Source organism: Quercus robur, chromosome 4 (genome assembly GCF_932294415.1).
Source record: "Quercus robur chromosome 4, dhQueRobu3.1, whole genome shotgun sequence".
Classification (NCBI taxonomy): Eukaryota; Viridiplantae; Streptophyta; class Magnoliopsida; order Fagales; family Fagaceae; genus Quercus; species Quercus robur.
In genome coordinates, this window is record NC_065537.1 from 83780020 (window position 1) to 83805740 (window position 25721).

The window sequence follows — 25721 nt, forward strand, 5'->3', positions numbered from 1 at the left end:
ATACTTACATTGAGAGAAGAAAAAAGAACCAATGACCTTGTGGATATACTTTTATGAAAGGGATTTAACTTTTGGTTGATATCATAAAGTTTTTCTTGAGTCCCAAGATGTAAAATTATTTTCATCTGTAAAGTTGATCACGGAAGCTTTGAGTTGTAAGAGAGCTATTATCTCTTGCTCCAAGCAACCAAAGCACCCATTGAAATATAATTGAACAAAAACTAACACCGCCAAAAAGCAAAAAAGTCTCAACTCATCTAATTTTTCTTTTTCTGAAATTCCGTGACAAAAATAAGACAGAATTTTCTCCAAACAAAGTGTTATTCAGTTAAAATAGCCACAACCATATATGCTACATATTGAATGACACTAATTAATTAGATTCATTATCATATATCAATCTGTAATTTTTTTTTTTTTTTGGTAATAAATAAATTTTATAATAACTTAACATTTCCTATAAGATTACCTACACAATTGAAGACTTGGAGTCAATGGTATCTTTCCACGGTTTCACACAGCCACAATTGTTGGCTTATCTTTTTTCATTTCCTTCTTCTTCCTTTTTTTTTTTTTTTTTTTTTTTTTCATTGACTTTCATTTTTGTTTCTTATTCTTCTAGGTGTGGGTTTCTCTCTTTTATTTCTTTTGTCAGGCTCACGTGGGATGGAAGGCCACAATTGTAGACTTACCTTTTTTTTTTTTTCATTGTTTAAACACAGGCAAATAGTTTTCTCATTTGCTTTCAGTTTTGTTTCTTATTCTTCCAGGTGTGGGTTTCTGTTTTCTCTTTCTTTTTGTCAGGCTCACGTGGGATGGGAGGCCACAATTGTTGACTTATCTTTTTTTTTTTTTTTTTTTTTTTTTTTTTTTTTTTTTTTTTTTTCTTTTTCTTTTTTCTCATTGTTTAAACACAGACAAATAGTTTTATCACAAGGAACTCGAGTTTCATAAACTCGATTTTTAAGTAGATTTTTTAAGTCACTTGATTTTCATAAACTCGAGTTCCATGTCAAACTCGAGTTTGTGAAACTCGAGTTTTAAAAAAGTGGGATCTTCCTAAATATTTCTCAAACAATAATAAAACACTAAGAATTTCAAAAAATAGTGGTATTTGACTATTTTTACCCTACCATATAGAGTGTCTACAGCTCTACACACTTGAACATAATTGTTTGAGCTTTAATTGGGGAAGGTGAATTCTCTCTATCTTTGCACGAATCACGTATCAAATTACCAACAGCGATTAAACCAAAAATGTGAAACACAATCTTCGTCCACTAGAATTACACGAAGAAAAATTCAAAAATTTCAGACGTAAAGATCAATTTAAAAAAATTCAAACTTCGGAATAAAAATCCAAGAAGAAGAAACACGTGAATATGCAATCATCAAAATGCTAGGCTATGTCAGTATTTCAATTTTCAACGACTCTAATCGTTCGCCTTTTCCTCTCTATCTCTTAATTAATTACCCTCTGGCAAAAAAGTTGCGTCCACCAAGGACTTATATTGTGCTTTCTTGAATAATCCTTTCATTATTGGGGAAGACCTAGCTGGACTACAATAGTCGAAGACTTCGTGTCTTTCCAGTTTATACCAACCATCATTTTTTTTTTTTTTTTCTTCTAGGGTTCTGTGTTCATGAGTTTGTTAAGAAACAAAACAATTTTCTGGAGCTCAACTTGATAACAAAACAAGTGTCAAAAGAATGAACAAGCTTGATTTGTTTACAAACAAAAAAACATAAATAAGTTTTATACCAAGTTTTACAACCCTACCAAAGACTGACAAAGTTTTTATCCAACTCTAATTTATGCTTCCAATTACGCAAAATAGGTTTTCTGTTGAAATAGACCACCGGCATCAATCCTACTTATATATATATTGTTATAATTAAAACTTGACCACATCACAATAAAACAATTGCTTGTTTTCTTCTTCTTCTTTTTTGTGTTTTTGTTTTTGTTTTTGTTTTGTTTTATTTTGTGTGGAACAATTGCTCTAATAATGCATACGTTAAAGCTTCACATTTTCCTTCTACTATTTTAGACAATATTCCTAACTGATGCAAAAATGTCTATGTCTTTAAATTCACATTTAATATATGAAAATATATGTTAGAAAAAGACAAAAAAAAAAAAAAAAAAAAGCTATAAACTTTCATGAGCTTTCTACTAAAATCCTTGAGAAGACCTAGACTAAGACTTGGCATCCATGGTGACTTTTCCACCAACTACCATGAGAATATATTTCTATTTTATTAATATAATTAAAAAATTAGGATAAGCAATTGGGGAAAGTACGTTAAAAAAAAAAAAAAGAACACCACACTTTTATATGGGACATGTTAACTAAGCTCACACTTTTAAACGAGACACTTCAAATGAGATGTTTTAAATGGTAAAAAATTTGGCATGAATGAATGATACTATTCCAGATTTAGCCTAATATCATTTTTCGATATTTTGACAGGATTTGTTTTTGGGCCCAAGGACCATGGGAGTTCATAAAAGTCACAACTCACAAATAAAATTAAAGGTGATAATTCCTTATAATGAATAAGGAAGATTTTTAATTATTAATATATGCTCTCTTTCATAATGATAAATAATTATGCCTAAAGTCAATGAGAGAACCTTATAGGCGTGGCAAAACAAGTGTGTAGTTTGGGTCAGGTCAATCGGGTTTGAGTTGAAAACATGTCCATGTTAAAAATGGGCCATTTTAAACGTGTAAGAAACGGGTCGTGTAAATTGGGTTGTGGGTTGGGTCGGTTTGGGCAAGGCGACCCGTATTTTCCACATGAATTTTTTATTTAGGACAAATTACAATTTACTCGCTTGTAGTTTGACCAAAATTTTAGTTATCTATTTATGGTTTGAGGGAAAAAAAATGGTTGATCAATCTCTGTATTACGATTGCTCTCAAAGCTATATTCCCCTAATTCCAGCTGTTGACATTGGCATTTTTACTCCTGTTATTTCTGTTTTGTCATCTTTGATTTTGCAATTAGGTCTTTTCCTTTTAGCAATCTCGCACCAATTATCAATACTTTAGTACTATATACATTATTAAGAATGATCTCTCTCTTTGTAAAATAATCTTCACTGAACAAGAAAAGGATTATCTAGCCAGCGCTTTCTAGGAAATCCTTGGCATTACTTGCTTTATTTGAGAAGACCTAGATTAATCTAGTGCTTTCTTGGAAATTCCTTGAATTAATTACTTGCTAGTGATGCTTGGGAATTGGGATAATAAATGTTTTACAACATAGCTTTTACAAATGGAAATATCACCAATCACACAAAAGGTTATTCACTCTTTTATTATTTTGTTGAATAACACTAATTGATTAGAATCATTATTATATATCAATTTGTAATTTTTTTTTTTGTAATAAATAAATGTTATAATAACTTAACATTTCCTTTAAGAAGACCTACACGACAACAATTGAAGACTCGGCGTCAGTGGTGTCTTTCCATGGTTCCGCCCACTATGCGTCTTGACTTTTATCAAATTATTTTGTCAAATTAACTAGACGCAAAGATTGACCTCTGGTTGTCGGCAGCTAGGACTTGTCTTTTGGACTAGCAAGACTTCTTTCTTATTTTATTTTAATTTTTTTGTGGGGAAAGGCTTAGAAATATAAGGAAGCATGTTTAGGGGTTAGGCCAAAGTTTTGTACATTTTTAACCCATAAAATTTTCCTCCAAATCTAGTTGGAATTCCAACTCATTTTGTGACACTTTAATATAAAAATTTTATTAAAAAAATATAATTCATAAAATTACTTAAATAAATCACATAATTATTTAATATATCATTTAACTAAAAAGTATATATACATGGAGACAAAACAAAAGACTTTGGCTATACACAGTATTTTGTCTTCGCCCCGTGGCCTCTTGCTAGCGCATTTGCCACCTGATAAGCGGTCCAGCTTCACTTCCATTAAATGCATAGAGTACACTATAGTTGCACAACAATTTCATCATTCACTTTTCTTAAAAAAAAAAAAAAAAAAAAAAAAAAAAAACCAAAAAAAAAAAAAAAATTCATCATCCACTTTATCATAATTTTTGCCAAGCCTAGTGTAAACATTATCTACATTTGGAGCTTTTCTTTTGTTGCTAATGTTCATAGTATGGATCCAATACTTGAAGTTAGAAAGAGTAATTTATAACTATATAGGTAATTAAGGTGGTCGTCTAGAGATCAAAGTATATAAAAGCCCCCAAATTTTAACTAATATGATTATTTTTATTATCGTAATAGTATTAATTAAAACCAAATATTAACTACTAAATAAAATAATATTTTTTATCCAAAGAGATAAAGAAATACTATATCCATAATATTTTTCATAACATTTTTATAACAAATCTTAAGTAGCAAGTTGTTACTAATCATAGCAAAAAAATAATTTTAGTGGAGGGTTGAAATCAAAATTTAGAACCAGTAATGACTTAACACCTAAGATTTGATGTAGCACTTCTAAAAAAAAAAAAAAATATATATATATATATATATATACACAAAAAATTCACAAAATTTTTCATAACAGTTTTGTTGGCTAAGTTTTACTTGTTCTCATCTAGGTCCACTACTAACATTACTCTTTTACTTACCACTATTGATCCATATTTGGTGCCAAAATTTTCTTGTAATTAAAATTTCAATTGCTTTAGGATTTGTATTTTCTGGGTTACATATAAGTGGGAGAAAAAAAAAATTTAAGAAACAACTTGATAACTTACTACAGGCCAAAACTCCAATTTGGGCTAGAATTTACTGGAATAGACTAGAATGGCCCAAATTTTATTCAAGGGAGAAACCCAATTGGCTACGTAAATTGAAAGAGCATGCCCAATTAAAGTCAGTCTATCATTTTATAGTATCACATGTTTTTTATTTTAGAAATGATGAACAAGAAATTTATCAATTTGTTTTATTGTTTATTATTCTTTGTTTTTTTATTCAAAAAAAAAAAAAAAAAAAGCCAGTAACTTGGAAGATATAAGAATGTTTAAAAGCCTGTCCAAATTGTAGTTTTTTGTACACATGTATCCACTAACACTACCATTGAGTAGGTTCGCACATAACTTGATGAGGGAGGAATTTAATTATGACACAAAAATGACCACGTTTGGTGTGAGATCTAATATTACTTTGCCTTTGTCTAGCATATAGTAGGTTTCCTTGTTCATAGTCATTGTTGTTGCAGCCTCCTTGTGTTTGAAATTCTTGTTCTTAAAAGCATTCTTCCCTTTTCTATAATCATGCCGTTTTGTTATCTTTTCGTGGTATAAAACCCTGAATCGTTTGCAGGCTTTTATTTTATAATTACAAGTCTGTTTGTATCAGGTATCAAAAGTCAGATTTCGTTTATTTAGCTTTAAGAAGAAAGAAAAATAACTGGTTTTACTCGTATCCAATACCTTCTTGGAAAGTGTTTAACAGTAAATACTAATCTATATAACTAATATTATAAACTTTTCAATACTTGAGAGACAGCCTAGACCATGGTAGTTGAAGACTTCGCGTCATCGTATCTTTCCACCCAACACCATGAGATTTTTTTTTTTTTTTTTTCATTTTCAAAATGTTACTAAATAATTATGATTTAATTTCATTGAGAGAATGAAATATGAAGAAATTATCTTATAAGACAATCTCAAGGGGTGCCTCTCTCATATTTGATAATCCCACTTATAAGAACCACATTCTGTAAGAGGAACGCACCATAACACATTCTCAATTTCTCATTAAATAATTTTTTTCATGCATGGGTCAATCACATTGTGCATCTCCCTCAAAAGTAAAGATAACCTGGATTTTCAACATTTAAAACGGCTAGCAAATTTAGCTTTAGTTTCCTCCCAAAAGGCATCTCTCTAGAATCTCATCGTTTATGCTGAAAGGGGTTATACTTAATTTCTTACTGTTGCTACGAATGTGATCACTTTTGCTAATAATATGAATGGAAACTACCTCAGAGAGGAGTTGAAAAAAGTCGCTTGTTGAACTTATGTTATATTTTTTTATAATGAAATACCGCTAATAGAAAATTCCATCCCATTCTTACTGACACTAGGCTTCCTCTTATTCACAATTTTCTACTTTTCCATGCTTAAATTTCAATGCAACACTTTATGAAATCATATACACATTCAAGTTATGATATCCAGTAATATACAATCTTGAAGACGCAATTATTTGTCTAGTTAGCACTAAGATGAGGGAATGGAAATTCATGCAGCCTAAGCCAAAAACCATTGGATAGGTATTCTTTAGATGGAAGAGACTACAGAGTTCACCTTTAGTGAAAATTTTGCTGATTTGACAGTAATTCTAACTTTTGCTGCTTCTACTGTGTTTGATTGGGAGATTGATGAAGAAGTAGAGGATTGATTAATATCCAAGAGTAAAAGTTAACATGAAGTTGTATACTTGCCATTCTCTCTACATAATGACAAGTGCTAACTTAGCATGAAGTTGCATTAAATTAAAGTATTCCCTACCAATTCTATCTTTTATATATATATAAAAAAAAAAAGGTATTCCCTACCAAATGCAAATATTTTCGGTCTAAACCGCATGGATGGATTATACTCAAATGTGAATGAAAAACATTTTAAATAAATGGAATGGACCAAAGTAGACTGAAACACATCAAAAGGACCGAAGTTGACCGAGTTAGATCGAGATGGAGCAAATGAACAGAAGTGCGCCGAATGGACAAAAGTTGACTGAAACGGACCAGAGGGACCTAAGTGGACTTGTATAGGTCAAAATGGACAGAAGTGGAAGGAATGGACTAAAGTGGACCGAAACAGACCATAGGGACCGAAGTGGACAGATTTAGATCAAAATGGACTGAATGGACTGATGTTGACTGGATGGACCGAGTTAGACCGATGTGATTGCACAGACTGAAATAGACTGAAAGGACTGAATTGGATAGAAATGGAACAAATGGACCGAATTGGACCGAAATAGACCAAAATGGACCGAAATGTTGTTTTCTATTGATTTGGAGTACCACGTCAATTGTAGTTCGTGATTAGCTAAAGATTCCCATAGAAAATCCTCCGGAGGATTTTCTTCATCAAAACCATGATTTACTAAGCAAGTGTTTCAAATGATTCTGCAGCTTTACTGCTGGCAGATATTTTTCCAGAATTTGGTTGTTTTGCTCTGTTTGGTTGGTAGAGTTAATTTAGTTTCGAAGGTTCCCAACATAAGATTTTATTCTATACATTTATTTATGGAGGATAAAAATTATTTTTCCATTTTTAACTTGAAGTTTTGCTGCCGATCCAGATTTCAATGCAACAGGGCCCATTTATGGAGAACGGGAAATTGTGATACAAAGCCCAAGCTTAACTATATAACTACCAATCCACATTATACGGATCTAATCCGTGATTCAAGGAGCTAAGCTCAACAGATTTTCGTGCCAAGTCTAACAGTTTCTGAGTTCACAGAGAACGGCACCGTTTTAAGACTCAATTTCTAACACATATGACATAAGCAATACAATGCGTTCTAATAAATGCACTCTAGTGAGAAACGGTGCATTTTGCTTCTTAATTCAAATTCTAACGGTAACTCCCATATTCGTTTTTTAAGCTTTAAGAAGAAAAGAAAAATATAACCGGTTTTATAGGTTTTGTATATGCTAGTTTTTATAGATGCTTGACTCTCCTTTGCCATTTGCAAGAGTAGATAATGATGAGACCATAAAGTTGAGTAGAAGTCGTGGAGCAGATCTTGATGGAAAACTATCTCATTTTCCAAAGAAAATTTTTTGAAAAACTATCTCATTTTATAGTGTTTGATAATGACCTGTTTTTATAGATGCTTGACTCTCCTTTGCCATTTGCAAGAGTAGATAATGATGAGACCATAAAGGTGAGTAGAAGTGGTGGAGCAGATCTTGATGGAAAACTATCTCATTTTCCAAAGAAATTTTTTTGAAAAACTATTTCATTTTATAGTGTTTGGTAAAGACCTTGAAAATGAGCTTGCGAACGTTTTCTTGTGTTTGGTATGCATAAAATTTTTATAACATTTTTTGTATAATTTATAACATGTGTATTATTTAAACCAACTAATGTAATCAATATAAATAAAAAACCAAGAATGAATTTAGTTTTCATACTAAACTTTTGACAGTATATACAATAAAAAATAGTTATTCAATTTTCATGATCTCTATCAATCATCTTGCTCATATATATAGACAGTAATTCTCATAATTCAAAATAACCATAAGCTCCACTTTAAATAGTTCAAAAGGCCACATAGGCCAAATAGTCTGACCTACAAAATAATCTAGTACAAATAGTTTGATAAATACCAAAATGCCAAATTGTTCAAGTTGACACATATAAATTCTAACAAAATGCACCTAAATAATCAAAATTGGTTTAAATAGTTGTCAAAGAAGTTCTGCAGCTATTGTCTGCGAAGCTTGTCATTTTTCAACATTAATGTATAAGTATAACTTACACTTATTTGATATTGGACTAATGGGCAATTTAGTAAATTGCAATTACAAAGTGAATAGAGGTTAAACTTAAATGTTAGACACACGGGAAACTGATCTGGGGATGCATATATATTCTTAACATGTATTTGTGGTTGATTGAATCAACATTTTTGGAGGTTAGCCTATTTTCTGTCCTGTGGACAGAAACATCTCAAATAGTATATATTTAACGGATGAAAGAAGAGTACCCACAATATACTTCTTCTCACTATGTATACCAGGACGAAGATTGGAAATGGACTAAGAGTATGGTGAGAAAAACGATAAGAACAAACACTTAAAAATGTGGAAAATTATCTTTGCAGAAGATTTTCCAACGAGTTTTTTAGTTTTGTAGATGAATTCCAGGAAATCACCAGCTATGCTGTTTCTTTACACCACCTCAGTCACCTGTTATCAACAAAGGAAGAAGGTTTTAGGGTCTGTAGTTTGATTATGGTTTCAAAAAGATGGAATATAAAGCTAAAGATAGATGTTCTTAAAGATACATTTTAGGAATTTTCTGGCAGCAGAAAAATTTAGGTACTTTTTGATTTGTTTCTATAATTATTAGATCACTAAAAGCCATTAGACGAATGATAAAAATAATTGAATTACATTTGTAGAAACTATCTGTTTCTGTATGGAATAAAAAAAACCTCCTAAGATTAGTAAGTTTCTTGAAAATTTTTATTACTTATAAGCCAATCCCAATGACCAAATTTGGTACCCTATCCCCTTTTTACAAGTTGGCCTTCAATATTTCTGATAGCTATAGTTGTATGTATCATTTGTCTCAAGTTACTTTTATTTTTGATGTTCAGTCTTTAGTTCGTCTTTCTATTTGATTTTCTTGCATTTGTTTTTAGGTGTTTTGTGTTTATCATTGCGAACATAAAGTACTTTTTTTTTTTTTTTTTCCATTAGTAAAATCTTTATTACTTATCAAAAAAAAAAAAAAAACTTTTATTTTTGATCTAGTTGTTTATTTTATTTTATTTTATTTGTGTGTGTGTGTTTATTGGATTGCAGGCAATTTTGGGGGGAACAATCCAAGTCCCATCTATCACAGGAGATGTATTCCTCAAGGTTTGTTTATTGTTTATATATGATTCGTACTTGTGCAATGGGAAAATTTCATTTATGATTGTTTTCTTTGTTGAGATTCTGTCAGTGCATTTGGAATTTACTCATGCAACTCATGTGACTTGGTTATGGACTTGACCCCCGCGACTTGATTGTTGGACTGATCAATTAATAATGAGATCTAATTTGTTTATTGAGGCTCTTTCATGTCTTTGTCCCTTTGTTGGGATAGGAAAAAACCAAAGCCAAATAGCGTCTCTCTATCCCTCCATGTCATTTCTATGGGGTTGACTTTTAGCCTAAGATAACTAGCTTCTTGTAGAGGTTCTTTCTTGTTGTAGTTCTCTATAGTATCATGATCTAACTAATTTCTGATATTTAGGTTCGCTCTGGCACCCAGCCTAGTCAGAAGGTAGTTTTGAAGAAGAAAGGTTGGTGAGCTAGACATGCCAAATTTCATTATGTTCACTTATAAAAAATTTTGTGTGATAAATGATTTTATTTTGGCATGCCACTTGCATCCTGCTCTCTATCGAGAATAATGTGTGACATAATAAGTCTCTATCGATGATCACTCATATACTCTTTAAATCGGTGGATTCAAGTTATTGATCTCCAAATATCAAGTGCATTGGATTCAAATCTTCTAAGGAGCATTGAAGTATGTGGGCTAGAGGTTCATGTTGCAGCAAATCACTATTAGAGACATCTGTGAAATTCAAAGCTTAGTTTGGTAACTATAGTTAGATTTACAAAGAATGAGGTTATTTTGACTATACATATCTATCCTATAGCATAGTTTTCAAAACCAGACCAAAACGGGAGGTCGGACGGTGAAAACCAGGAACTGGGGTGAAAACTGGTTTTTTAAGCCTAAAGAACCGGATTTTTTGTTAATTCCGTGAAATGCTAAAACCGGGATTGGACCACGAACCGATGAAAACCGTGCGGTCCAACCCCTTAGCAATTTTATTTTTTTTTTTAAAAAAACAACTTAACATAATTTTATTCTATTTAATTAAATTATCCATCTCTTACAAGGAAAAAAAAATTATAATTAAAATCCTTCAAAGATATTCAACTTTACTTCAAAAATTAATCATAAATTTTAATGTTTTCATGGTTATTATTTTATTTTATTAACTTTCTTATTTAATTATTATATATATGCTTGAAAATCATTAAATTTCCCTCACATATATAGATATATTTTCAATTTTGCTAGTTTTATAAATTTAATATCTATATTTAGGCTTTAATTAATTATTAAATTAATTATGACGTCATCATGGTTCGACCTCAAAAACCTTGAACCTCTCCTTTTTACGGTTCAATGAACGGTCTGGGTCTAAAAACCTTGTCCTATAGTGAAATTGTTCACCTCAATTGCATTCATAAGGTCAAGTTCCCCCAAGTTTTTCCTTTGAAACTATTGTGTTTTATTGGTTTCCTAGATTATCATATCTTGTATCTTTTAAATTTCCACACTTGCATAATAATATTAATGATTATGTGTTTAGCCTAAATCTTCCAAAATAGATCTAACTAGTCGCAAACCCGTGCGATGCACGGGTAACTTTTAACTCAAAATGTTAACATGTTCAAGTTTAAATATTTATCTAATTTCAACCATTTTAAAGTTAAATCATCTCCAATATGAAATGGAGAGAAAGTAATTAAACATCTCATATGACAAATTGTCAAAATTTTAAACATCGTTAAAAATGATAAACATTCAAATTTTATGTAGTAATATATTGCATAATCATAACGTGCTATTACACAAATTCAATTCCTTGGTAAATGTTAAGATAGATGACAACTATTTTATATTATCTTGAGTAAAATTTAGTCCCACAATTGAAGTGTATCACATAAAATTGGAACTACAACCATGTAAAAAGTGAAAATTAAAATTAGATATAATAACAAAATTCTTTTACACCACAATAGAACCAAGAGAATTATTATAATGCATAATCCAATATGAGTATGAGGCTAGGAGTTGTACTCTACATTATTGCAAGGAAAAAAAAAAAAAGAACAAATCTAGAATAAAGAACAAATAGAGAGCATATCTAATTAGTTAAGAAATCAAACAGACAAAATTCTAGTAGTGTGAAATAATTAAAATTGTAACAAAATAAATATAAAATAACACAACTTTACCGTCAATATGATTTCCCTACATCTACATCACACCCAATTACTCTGTATTTTATTGGCTTTCACTGAAACTAAACCAAAAAAAAAAAGCATAAATTAATTTGCAATGTTTCTTAATCTAGTGTACTTAATCAAGTATTCTTGTGCCCACAGTGAGATGCTCCATGGACCATAGTGGATGCTCTGTAATTTCAGTCCATTGTTGATTTTTGGTTGCCAAATTCTCCACGCAGTGCAGTAAAAATTTGTGTCATTTGCTTTACTCAAACATGAATTCAATTACTCTCTTGAGAAATAAAGAGTGAACCTCCTAAAGTCCAGGCCACAGTCTACAACTCTCCCAAATCTAACAGATTGTATAACATGCCAAAAAGATAACCAACTAAGAATAGAATAATATAGGAACAACGTAACGAACATGTTTATTAGTTTAGAGAGAAAGCAACGTACCATTCCATTGCAATGACCACCATTAACTTCTTCAACATATTTTCACCTTTAAATTAAAAACAACAAAATTAAATGAAACCTTGATTATATAAGGTAGTCAAGTCAGGTCTATTATTAACCCATATTTGTCAAGTGTAACATTGGAACTATCAGATGACATATTCATTTACTCTTCTTTGTGTGATGGCAGAGCATAGTTTGATAGCTAATTAACAGCATTATGGCGAGATCTGAGTTGAAGGTAAGGAAACATGTCTATGAAATAATAGGCAACTTCTAACTTTAGATTAAAATATAAACATAATTACATAATGCGTAACTTGTCCAACAGACGACAAAGGAGCACTTCTCTTTGAAGGAAACCACACCCTCTGCTAGGTTTCACTTGACGGTGGGAGTGAATAATTGGCATTATCATCATTCCCTGCAACCCAAACTCAAAAAAATAAGAGTTGGAGGAAAAAATGGACTCTCTCCTATAATTGAAACACTTCAATTTGGCTTAGGTATCATCACAAACACTTAGGGGTGATGAGGTTGGACTCTATTCATATGCTATGCACTAAAGTGCTGGCTATTGTAGACAATAATCTGGGATGATGATAAACACCGTTTCCCCTTGGATCATGACAATAGAAACAACCTACAACATCTAACATTCCATGAGGTAAAAGAGATGACAATCCAACCACAAATTGTAGACCACTGAATTCATTTGATGTCAAGCTTTACATTCAGACTCAATTGCAAGTTGGACTACAAATATCAGTAGCATAATTAATGGCAAATTATATAGCAAAGTATAATTCCAAGCCAAAATTTGATTCTATGGAACAACATATGATCCAACTCAGATTTTTGCAGGAGAAGAAACGGCATATAACTAAAATTCAAAAAAAAGTTAAATTGATTATCTAAGTACCATTCAGATTTCCATGAAGCAAAAATCTTCAGAAAGATCAAATTGAACAAAACTCAGCCAATTTAAGAAGAAAAAAAAAATTCTTTTTAATATTAAACTAACCATTCAAGAAATTCTCAATAGTGCTTCCAACTTTTCTACTTATCATAACAAAAATCACTTATAAAGTTCACAGACATTATATCCTCAGCCAAGTTCACAGACATTATATCCTTATCATATAAAGGCTATGAAATTGAACAAAAACCGAATAACCCAGCATCAAAATCAACAATAAGAAAATGTAAAAAAAAAAAAAATGCTCTCAGACCATCCACAAAAACCCATCTACACACTAAAATAAATGAATAAATTCTCAACATTTGGATAACCAAAAAAATCTAAAGCGCATCCAAACAACTTCTAAGAAACCCAATGACCCAGAATCGAAATCATCAAGAAGGAAACGAAAAAAAAAGCAATGGATTAGTAAAATACCAACCGTAACCAAACGCGGAGGTACCGTAAGTCGTTTTTGTAACGGCGATCGGAATCGAAGGTCTGTGCACACTTCTGCAAAAACCGTGGCAACTTCTCATTCAGAACTTGCGAAGGTAGCGAATCCTTCATCTTTCTGATCCCTCTGTATATACAAAAAGCCAAACAATCTCACTTTTTAAAACCATTAACAGAGCTACCCACAAAGAGAGAGAGAGAGAGAGATAAAGAGGCATACCGGAGCCATATGGTTGGTGATGCCTTCTTTCTAACTCAGACCTGACAGTATGGGGATGGCTTCTAGGCAGGATTGATTTTCAGTGTTGGGTTTTAGGGAAGGAGAAGGTAGAGAAAAAGAGACCAAAGAGGAACGGCAGAGCTTTTTTGGTGCTTATGTTTTTTTATACTTAGGTTTTTATCGGGTTTTAGGGAAGGTTTTTCTTTGCTTATTTATTTATTTTTTTCATTTATATTTTTTATTTTAATATTGTGCTGACGTGAAAATTTGTGGGAGCTTCAAAAGTTTCGGTTTTATATATATATATAGATTATTAACTTGGATTTAAAATTGGTAAAATATAATATTTTGAAAGGGGTCTAAAATTAAAATGCACTATCTTTGTAGTTAGAACAACAGCCAAATTCAAAATTTACAAAACTGATATATTTATTCAAAGGTCAAACTTTAGATTCAAAATCCACGAGGAAGAGACACACATACATGTAACCATTAAAATGCAAGGCTATGCAAGCCTGAAATTGAACAACTTACGGTAATGAACCACAACAAAACAGTAGCAATTGTCAATGCACACCTCAATGAGGTTAAACCACACCCTACGCCAGTAAGGATTTATGTAGAGAACTACAACAAGTCCCAACAACACTGTTATGTAAACCACCACAAAGCTTATGTAGAAGACAACCATGTCAATGAAACTACCACCATCTTCCCCATCATGATCCACTAGCATTGTAGACGGAGGTCCAATTTTGGTGCAATCATGTAATGGAGGTCCACACAAGAGAAGGTTACCCTCATAACTACTTTCACCAAAAGTCCCGAATTGATTTTTTCTTTCTGGCGTTGTACCTGATAAGTTATTATGTGCCACACTGAAGACTGCTAGAAAGGTAATTTCGGTCAATTCAGGTGGAATTTTACCACTTAAATTGTTGTAGGAAAGATCCAAACTCTCCATCAGCTTCAAGTTTGAGAATGTTGTAGGGATTGGTCCAATTAGATTGTTGTGTGATAAGTTCATTGCCCGGATGGTGCTCATCATTCCAAGTTGAGGTGGGATTTCGCCTACTAACTTGTTGCATGAGAGGTCAATTCCAAACATGTAATTGAGAATGTCTCCATGATAGGAGTCAATTCTATTCTTTGTTGTGAACTCTGCTTCATCTGTCTCGCTTACTTCTGTCTCAAAATAATCCATATGATTCCAGTCTTTCATATTTGTTGATTTTGTCTTCAAGTACGGCATTCTAATTTGGTACTCAGAAAACCATACCCAGAAACCTCTAAAATTAGGCTCTTGGGTGGATGCCATGAAAGTAATGTTACTCAAGCAATGTGGTATTGTACCTGAAAATTTATTGTAGGAAAGATCCAACAAGTTTAAGTTTTGCAAAAGGCATAATTGATTTGGAATCCTACCTGCTAAATGATTTTCTCTCAAAAGAAGAATGCTCAAGGATGAGAGGTTGCCGATCCAATCAGGAATGTTTCCAATTAGGAGGTTATCTCGAAGATTTAATGTAACTAGATTAGAGTTGTTTTTGAACGCACCTGGAATTGGACCGCTCAACCAATTTTTAGAGAGATCCAATACTCGAAGTGATGTCAAACTTGGTAGTCGGAAGTGTGCAATGTTCCCGGTGAAGTGATTGTCAGAGAGATCCAATACTTGAAGTGATGTCAAGTTCGCCATACATGAAGGTAGTATCCCTTCAAAATTATTGTAGCTGAGGTCTAGCTCTTGGAGCTTCCTAAGTTCACACCAGCCTGTAAAATGAGATTAGTATTGATTAGATTCTAGTATTGTAGCTTTCCTAAGTAATATCATTGTGAAATCAGCCTACCTTGTGCAGGTAAGCTACCGTTGAGATGACAGTTTTGCACCGACAATACTTCAAGAGAATTCATAACTCCAACTTTGTGAAGGAAGCTGTTATCAATTGATGAATCATCCAAGTACAGCTGCTCTAAGTTGTTTAGTGCACCTAACTCTAAAATAATAATAAAATTTTTAGACATGGAAATTGTAAAAAAAATTATTAATATGGTATACTATGAAATAGTTACTACTGTTAGAAAGATCTGTGGCATGCTATATGTAAAGTTTAAATAAAAGCAATATATACAGATTTTGGTTTAACAAATCTAAGAAACAATTAGAAATGTGCACTTTGTTTTTATCATCAACATCATCAGTGAGAGGAGTGAAAACTGAATTATTTGTCCATAGTAAAAGACATTTTTCCTATTTAGATGGAATTTTATAACAAGAATGTCAACAAATTTAAAAGTAAATATTGCTTCTATTACAACTTTTTACTCATTCCTTTTTCTTTTTTCTTTTTTTTCTCTAAAATCTAAAATCTGTACAATATGGTTTTCAAAAGCACGAAATAAACTTTCAGTGTCTGAAACTTCTGCTTTTGTTATTTTCTTGAGAAAGTGGTAAAGTAAACATGACAGCCATTTTTCAAGTTCCGTTGGTCTTCAAATATGTGCATAAACTGATTGAGTTACAAAAGATCTCTATGTTCTTTCGAAGACTATGGCATTTTAACAAGTGATTCCAAATCATTATAATAAGAAGCTTTTTATTGCAAGAGATGCAAAATTATTATCAAGAATAATAAAAGATTTGAATTATTTTAAATTACAAAAGAATCATATGTTATAATGGTTTAAATGTTAAGGAACACGAGTTTAGTTTCTTTTAAAAAAAAAAGAAATTTCATGAAAAATATTTATAAAAAGTTTATAATAGATTATTGTTTTCTAAAATTATGCTGGTAATGATTATCTTACTGTGTATATAAGAGTATGAGCATTGTATAACTTACCTTTAGTAGTATACAATCCTTCCAAATTGTTTCCTCTAATATCTAATATCTTCAACGTTGGGAAGGCAGCTAATGACTCAAGAATTCGTGCATTAAAATTGATGCCACTAAAATCTAGGACTTGCAACTTACTTAAGCTGTTTGAATCTATAGGGAAAAATAAAATATTTCATAAATAAATAATGTTGCAGTTTCATTAGGCATACGGCATACCATGTAAAATAAGGATTTTATTTTAATTCGTGAACATGTATTTGACAACCTGTCATACTCATACCTTCTGTTTTCACGAAGTCATTGATATAATTTCCACCCAAGTAGAGCTCCTCCAAGTTGTTAAATGCTTTGAAGTCTACATGAAAAAATAAATAAATTAAAAGATTGTAGATTTTAGTTTTCAATTTGTTTAGATTAACGGTTGAATTTCAATTTGAGAATCTTAAATTCATTTTGTTAACAAGGATTGTGATGTTCATTTCCAGTTGTTAAATTCTTGTACGTACTGTTTAGACTTCTTGTACACAATCACTCCCATACCCAATTTCATAATTTGTTGACTTGTATGAGTTTGAGTGGTCTACATGAAGTAGTAAGTCACATAAAGTAGAAAATATTCATCATTCACAGTGACACAACTTAGTAAGTTGTAAAATTAAATGTGTGATTGGTTATATCTCTAGAATTATTCCTTTTGAACTATCTCATTCATCCATTCCGTTCTCTTAGAGGATGAAGATAGTTTGGACTTTGGATCAAATGACATTTTGTTGTCGTTTTATTTTTGTTTAATGATACTTAATTAGTCAGCTTAAATAAAAAGAGTCATCATTGACTAACATTATATTATATAATTGAATGACTCTGCTAATATTTTAGTCTAATTGTTCTAGTCAGCTTAAAAAAAGAGTCATCATTGACTAACATTATATTATATAATTGAATGACTCTGCTAATATTTTAGTCTAATTGTTCTATATTTGATGATGTATCTGTTTTTCCTTTTGCCCCATATCCATCAATGGAATGGCCTATAACTTGACCCACTGGGCTTGTTTTTGTTATCCTTAGTTACCCAAAATAAAAAGGGCATGTGAATGTGTGTGTGTCTATGCTTGTGTTTTTTTTTTTTTTTTTTTTTTTTTTTATGTCATCATATAATAGTTTGTCATTTTTACCTATTTTTCCGCTAAATTTTGTCAGTGTTTCAACTTCAAGAGCTCTCATGGGTTATTAGAATGATTTTTCTAATTTATGACATGCTAGGTTCCAAATTTTATCACTTAGCAAAAAGCAAAGTTCCAAACTTTATTACTGACTTATTGTTACCTATTCTTTTTCTTCATTTGGAATGCCAAGTCACACTTTTTTTTCACATTATCTGAGATTGTTACCTAAGCATCCAATCATCCATGACATTTCCATACACCTCCTGGGAATCACGGCAATAAATAAGCACGGAATTCAATCATTTGAATCTTCGCATTTAATAGGGTATAATAACCCTATCAAACGGGACTTTAAATATGTCTAATAAATAAATATAACAGGCTACGCAAAACTTCACAGTGGGACTTGAACACGGACTTTCGGACCTGTGCCTAAAATAGTAAAATCTGGCGCCTTAGGCCTGTCGGCCAAACTGTCCACATATTGTCATACTATCTATCTTAAATTTATTAATAATTAATTGTTATGGAGTCTTAAGACGTCTAACAATATATATATACACAAACATATATTTTAAAGAAGAGGTCTATCAATATAGGGTAATCTAAGAAATAACTTTATATCAAATCATTTCAATTTATGTCAAATTTTTTACCAACTTTTTAAGATGTAGAGCCAATAAAACTAATTTTTTGAATTTCACTTGTCATTTAATTAATATTTTCAATCACTTCATTAATTCATACTAATTTTTAATTAGGTGAAAGTGCCCACTAACATTTCCCAATAATATAAATATCCAGTAATTTAGTTTTTCTTCAAGGAACTACAGTTCCATAGATAAACATTTAAAAGAACTAACGAAAAAAAAAAGGCGAAATTTAGTTGTATAAATCTCAATGATTGATATAGGAGGGAAATAAAAAAAATATTACGTTCTCAATAAGCATGAAACACTCTTCTAATCTTCATTTGCAAATGAATTAATGATAATTTTACCTTGGATGTGGATTGATCCATTCAAACTATTGGAATCCAAATGTAGTTCCTTGAGCGAAGCAATAGTACCACTAAAGGATTGTAAAATGCTGTTATTAAAACTATTATCACCCAAGTGAAGCACTTCCAGCTTACCCAACGTAAAGAATCTTTCAAAACCTGCAATTTAGATGCTTCAATTTGCATGTCGGCAACTATATATTCCCACAAAACAGTATAAAATGATTCTAACATGCGACTAATTTTTTTCACGTCCATTAAAAAAACCAAAGAGGTAATAGAAAAAAGTAAAATATTGACAAATACTACCTACTTTTTTTAAGATATAAACTTAGTACCTTCATTTGGGATCCATCCATGAATGAAATTTGAACTCAAAACAAGATACTGGAGCTCTTCAAAGGGAAGAAATAGGGAGACATTAAAGTACCAGCCTCCCCCACTTTCTCCAGTCCAATACATTGTAAAATTACGAGCAAGTTTGATTACACGGCCAGTAGTGATGTCACACTAACTCTTTCCCACTCACAGCAATCACTCTCTTTGTCGGCTGAGTCCCAATGAGAAAAATAATATTCATCCGTGTAGCTGACAATGGAAGCTTTAAGTTCCAAGAGAGCAATTCTCTCTTGCTCCCAGCAACCAAAGCAACCATTCATACCAAAATGAACCAAAACTAACACCACCAGCCACCACCAATAACGTCCCAGCAACTCCATTACTTTTTCTTTTTCTGATTTTCTATAACAATAAGACTGACAAAGTTTCTGCTCAACTTTGATTTATACTTCAAAGCAAAATAGGTTTTGAGTTGAAATAACACTACCACCATTCTCCTATATATACCCACTACACATACAACTTTCTCAGACCATCATATCTTGTGCTTTTTCCAAAAGCAAAAAGTTACATCCACTATTTCACATGACTTGGAATAAGTCTTCTCAGTTTGCACCATGGTGTCTTTCCACCCAGCTACGAGGATGATTTTTTCTAAATAAAAAAAGGTGCCAGAAGGTAATTTATTTTATATGATACTGAAAATAAAGCGAAAGAAAGAATTTGTTTTTACGAGCCAATTCATTGTTGTTCGTCCGGACGGCCTGTACGGTGTGGTCCCATACAAAGTTGTGAATAACTCTCTGATAAAGTTCAAAATTTTGAATAAACGTTTTCAACTCTTCAAAACTTTGTCTTTTGTCGATCGACACAGCCTTGTATTGTAGGCTTTAGCCTTAAATTTTAAATTTTTTTTCTATTTTATTTATTTTCTATTTAACATTCTAACAACTGGTGTATCTTATTTAGGAAAAAAAAAATCTATGTATAATTATGATTATTAAAATATATTATGTGAGACAAATAAAATTATAATTATAATAAAGACTTTTAAATATGTGTGTACATATATATAAAATATAAAATTAACCATAATTTTGAAATAATCTCGAAATATTTCTTTGACCAAATTGAAACAACTTTTGGTACTAGCCTCGTTTAGACTATATTTTTTGGTTTTCTAGACATTAATATTATTGAGTGATAAACTTTCGGACACTTTTTCATTTCTAGCTTCTTCTTTTTCCCTATCTAATACGCACCCACGTTTTCCTTTCTCTCTTAATTTCCCTTTTATCTAATCCCTTCAACAAGCAGGAAAGCTACACCCACTACACATGCAACTTTCTCAGATCATAGCTTGTGCTTTTTTTCCAAAAGCAAAAAGTACATCCATTATTTGAGGGCAAATATAATCAAATATCACTATTTTTTGAAATTATTAATATTTTACCATTTGTAGGGGAACGTTTTCGCGTCAACCCGCAATAGAGTTGGGTTCGCACATAAATGGACCCATACAATATCATTTGTAGAGAGTGGGATCGAAAGGCTAAGTCGTGTTTGCCCGACGGTGGTTTTGTTGAGAAGCTCATATATGGTTCAGGTGTATTCACCTCTGGAACCCCTCCCCTTTTTTCCGTGGGATCCCCCCTCCATTAGGTTACATATTTTTCTTTTATACTAGCATGCGTTCAATTTCCTTCGTCCACGTGTAGGGTCGACCTTTCCAAGACTGATACTTGTCCCATCTGTCCTAGACCTAAGTCGTTGGGAGTAGCTGATAAAGCTAAAGAGCATAGCTCTGTTAGGTGCCAAGTTCAGTCGGGGAAAAGGCAGTAAGGGCAGCCTGTCCTAGATATTTCTGATTTTATTTTAAGATTGTCCCTATGCCGCTTTTGCCCCTTTTCTTGGTGGAGCTTTGGGCTAGCCGAGGGCTGCACCGTCCTCGGCCGCTTTTCTGGGCCCATTTGTGCTTTGCGCTAATAAGCTTGGACTGCCACCTTCTTCGGCTTGGGCCTTAAAGCTTCCCGTGAACAAGTGGGCCTGGCCCATATATTGTTGGGCCCCACACCATTATTTAAGAAATATTTAATAATATAATTTTAATTTACAAATAAAACTCGGGTTTAAGAAACTTAAGTCCCTTATAATATATAACTTATTGCCTGTGTGTTCATCACAAACTTGTTGCCTGTGTTTCAAACCCTTTGGCTACATTTTTACTACCTTTTTCACTACTTTTTTCCCCGTAACCCTGACAAAAGAAAGAAAAAAGAGAAATCCAAAGCCACAATTGTTGACTATGTGAGGCACTGCAGGAGTGCAGTGACTGTGTGAGGCAGCCACAATTGTTGACCGCGTGAGGCACTGCAGGAGGAGTGTCGAAATTTCAAATGAATTTGTAATTCAAAGATAGTCACCCTCATGTGAAACTGAGCAGTGAGTACTGAGTATTGACTCTATTGAGTAGTCAGTCAAGGGCAATAAATTGAAGCAAAGTGAAAGGACTAAAGTTCCTAAAAAAAAAAAAATGGTGACAAGACTGAAAAGAAAAGCAAAACGTTGTATAAGAAAAAATATGAAAGCAAAAAGAATAATGATAGTAACACATAAAATGATACAATTTGTGGTATAACTCGTCTTTGTTATAAGTTAGAAATGATAAAGGTATAATGGTGGTTTCATGTGGGAGCACACTTTTATTACTCAAAACTTGTCATGTAAACAAGTTGTGACATAAATTGTACTATTTTAGGTAATACCACATTACTAAAAGAAAAAAGATTAAAAAAATAGTAATAATAATAATAATAATAATAAGAGATAAAACTTAATTAAAAGTAGAGCTAACTATAATACGTAGACTAGGTAGGTGTGGACTTATGAAGGATTAAGTTTTAACATTTGAATAAGGGAGTTTAGAGAGACAGTAAAAAAAAATTGTTGGTTGGTGGTTGAGATATGACTAAAAATAAATATATTTACATTCCTTTTAGTAATTTATTAAATGTTTGTTTATATATATATATATATATAGTGTTAATTGTGAAATAGTACAACAATATTAGCTAGTATCCAAATATATCGTTTCTTTAGTCAAACTGAAATAGTTTTCGGTATGAAATTGACTTCCTTAATTATAGTGTATTAAGAAACAATAGTGTTATGTGTTAAGAAACAACATCTTAAATTCTTAATATATTAAGAAACAATGATTTTTGTATTTGTCTTAGTTGATAGTTTGTTGATACCATATGAATGTTTATTTATTTATTTATTTTTTTAATTTTTGGTTATACTCCGGCCCCTTTTGAGTCCGTTCGGACGTTAGTTCTTTGTGGTGATAACCATTGACTTCTGTTATTTGTTTCCTCTCGCCAATAATTTTGCAATTAGAAGACCCTCAACAAGAAGCCAAAGACTTTGTCGGTGTATACAGTACTTTCTTCTTAGATAATGTTTAGTGATGACTAACCTATCACCTATGCCCTTGGTATTAAGAGCATTGCATTATTTGAGAATTTAACCAAAAACAAGAAGTGGCTAGAGATTTATAATGCAAAGCGTGTTTCATAGAGCTATTCCAAGGACAGTTTTGAACAATTTCTCATCTCTCATTATTAATTTCAAGGTAAAAATCAAATGAGTAAGTCCTTGATTAGATGATATGTCAGTATTTCAAGGACTCTAATCATTCTCCCTTTTCCTCTTGTTTGTTTTTTTATAAGATTAGTCTTCGTTCAACAGGCAAAAAAGTTGCACCCACCACTAGTAATATACGAATTTTGCATTATTTAGGAAGACCTAAACGGCTAAACTTAACAAAGACGCCAAGGACTTGGGGTCAATGGTGCTTTCCTTAGATTGTTGACAGCTAGGAGTTGCCTTTTTACTTTTTTTTTTTTTTTTTTTTTTTTTTTTTGATATTGATCTTTGGGTGTAGGGTTTAGAAGAGAAGGGTCATGGGTGGTTGATTTGAAGGGCAAGTTGATGAAATCATTGGGTTCAGAGAGGGGCAACCACCCAACCATTCACAATCTGAACCCTCTTTCTGTAACTGTTAAGAGTGTGAAGAAGAAGAAGGAGAAGCAAAGCCCTTAGTTGCCTTTTTACTTAGCTGAGCTTTTGTTTACTCCTATTTTTGGGGAATGTAGAATCATGTTTATGGGTTGGGCATAGCTAATTTTTTTAAGCCCAGACCAACTAAATTCCAAGCCTGATTAACGTTTGGATTGTTTTTTTTCTAAGGTTCTGTGTTCATCAGTTTGTTAAGAAACAAAACAATTTTCTGGAATATATATGTAAAAACAAAACAAAAAAAGCTATATTCATGTGCTTTCTTCTAAAATCCTTGAGAAGACGTAGACGAAGACTTGGCATCCATGTTGACTTTCCAACCAACTACCACGAGAATATATTTCTATTTTATTAATATAAACTAAAACGTTAGGAGAAGCAATTGGGGAAAGTACGTTAAAAAAAAGAAAAAGAAAAAAAGAACACCACACTTTTAAATGGGGCATATTAACTAAGCTCACACTTTTAAATAAGACACTTCAAATGAGATGTTTTAAATGGTAAAAAATTTGGCATGAATGAATAGGACTGTTCCAAATTTAGCCTAACAGGATTTTTCAATATTTTGACAGGATTTATTTTTGGGTCCAAACACCATGGGAGTTCATAAATTTATGAACTCCCATGGTGTTTGGACCCAACTCACAAATAAAATTAAAGGTGATAATTCCTTATAATGAATAAGGAAGATTTTTAATTATTAATATATGCTCTCTTTCATAATGATAAATGATCATGCCTAAAGTCAATTAGAGAATCTTATAGATGTGGGAAAATGGGTGTGTAGTTTGGGTCGGGTCAATCTGGTTTGAGTTGAAAACATGTCCGTGTCAAAATGAGCCATTTTAAACATATAAGAAACAAGTCGTGTTAATTGGGTTGTAGGTTGGGTCGGTTTGGGCAGGACGACCTGTATTTTCCACATGAATTTTTATTTAGGATAAATTATAATTTACCCACTGTGGTTTGACCGAAATTTTAGTTTCTTATTTGTAGTTTGAGGAAAACAAAATGGTTGATTAATCTCTGTATTACGATTGCTCTTAAAGATATATTCCCCTAGTTCCAGCTATTGGCATTGGCTTTTTTTTTTTTGGTAATAAATAAATTTTATAGTAACTTAACATTTCCTTTAACATTACCTACACAACAACAATTGAAGACTTGGCATCAATGGTGTCAATGGTTTGTCAAATTAACCCAAACCAAACGCGAGGAATGACCTCTAGTTGTTGGAAGCTAAAGACTTGTCTTTCTTATTTTTATTTTTATTTTTTGTGGGGAAAGGTTAAGAAATATAAGGAAGCATGTTTAGGGGCTAGGCCAAAGTTTCGAACATTTTAACTGATAAAGTTTTCTTTAAAATCTAGTTGAAATTCCAACTCATTTTGTGACTGTTTTATAAGATTGTATATACATGTATATTAAAAAATATATATAATTCATAAAATTATTTAATAATCACATGATTATTATTATTTTTGAAAACAATCACATGATTATTTACTAAATCATGTAACTAAAATTAAAAGTATACATTTTTTTTTTAAGAAGATAAATAAAAGTATACATGGAGACAAAACAAAAGACTTTGGCCATACAAGGTATTTTGTCTTCGCAATGTGGCCTCTTGCTAGCGCATTTGCCACCAGATAAGTGGTCCAGCTTCACTTCCATTAAATGCATAGAGTACACTATAGTGCACAATAATTTCATTATCCATTTTTCTCTACCAAAAAAAATAAAAAAAAATCATCATCCACTTTATCATAATTTTTGCCAAGCCAAGTGTACACTGTCTGCATTTGTAGCTTTTCTTTTATTGCTAATGTTCATAGTATGGAGCCAGAACTTGGAGTTAGGGGGAATAATTTTAGTAGTGTTGGCTCTATACTATATAAGTAATTAAGGCGGTCTTCTAGAGCCCCAAGTATATAAAAGGCCTCCAAATTTTAACTAATATGATTTTTTTATTTATTTATTGTAATAGTATTAATTAAAACCAAATATTAGCCAATAAATAAAATAATATTTTTATATCAAATGAAATACAAGAAAAAAAAAATAGAGAAAGAAATAGTACATCCATAACATTTTTCACACCATTTTTATAACAAATCTTAAGTACCATGATATTACGAGCTGTTATTGATCATAGCAAAAAAATAATTTCTGTGGGGGGTTGAAATTAGAATTTAGAACCAATAACAACTTAACATCTAGGATTTGATGTAACACTTCTCAAAAAAAAAAAAAAAAATAGCAATACACAAAAAATTTTACAACATTTTTCATAACAGTTTAGTTGTCAAAGTTTTACAAGTTCTCATTTAGATCCACCACTAGTATCACTCTTTTACTTACTACTATCAATCCATATTTGGTGCCAAAATTTTCTTGTAATTAAAATTTCAAT

At 31.7% G+C, this 25721-nt stretch overlaps 1 protein-coding gene and 1 pseudogene across 12 annotated transcripts in view; both read right to left on the reverse strand.

Moving 5' to 3' along the window:
- The window catches only part of LOC126724045 (receptor-like protein 15), an 81887-nt pseudogene extending 62848 nt beyond the window's left edge, over positions 1-19039 (reverse strand).
- LOC126724037 (receptor-like protein 13) overlaps positions 1-25721 on the reverse strand; it is a 66139-nt gene that overhangs the window by 18744 nt on the left and 21674 nt on the right. The gene's annotated exons all lie outside the window — the stretch shown is intronic.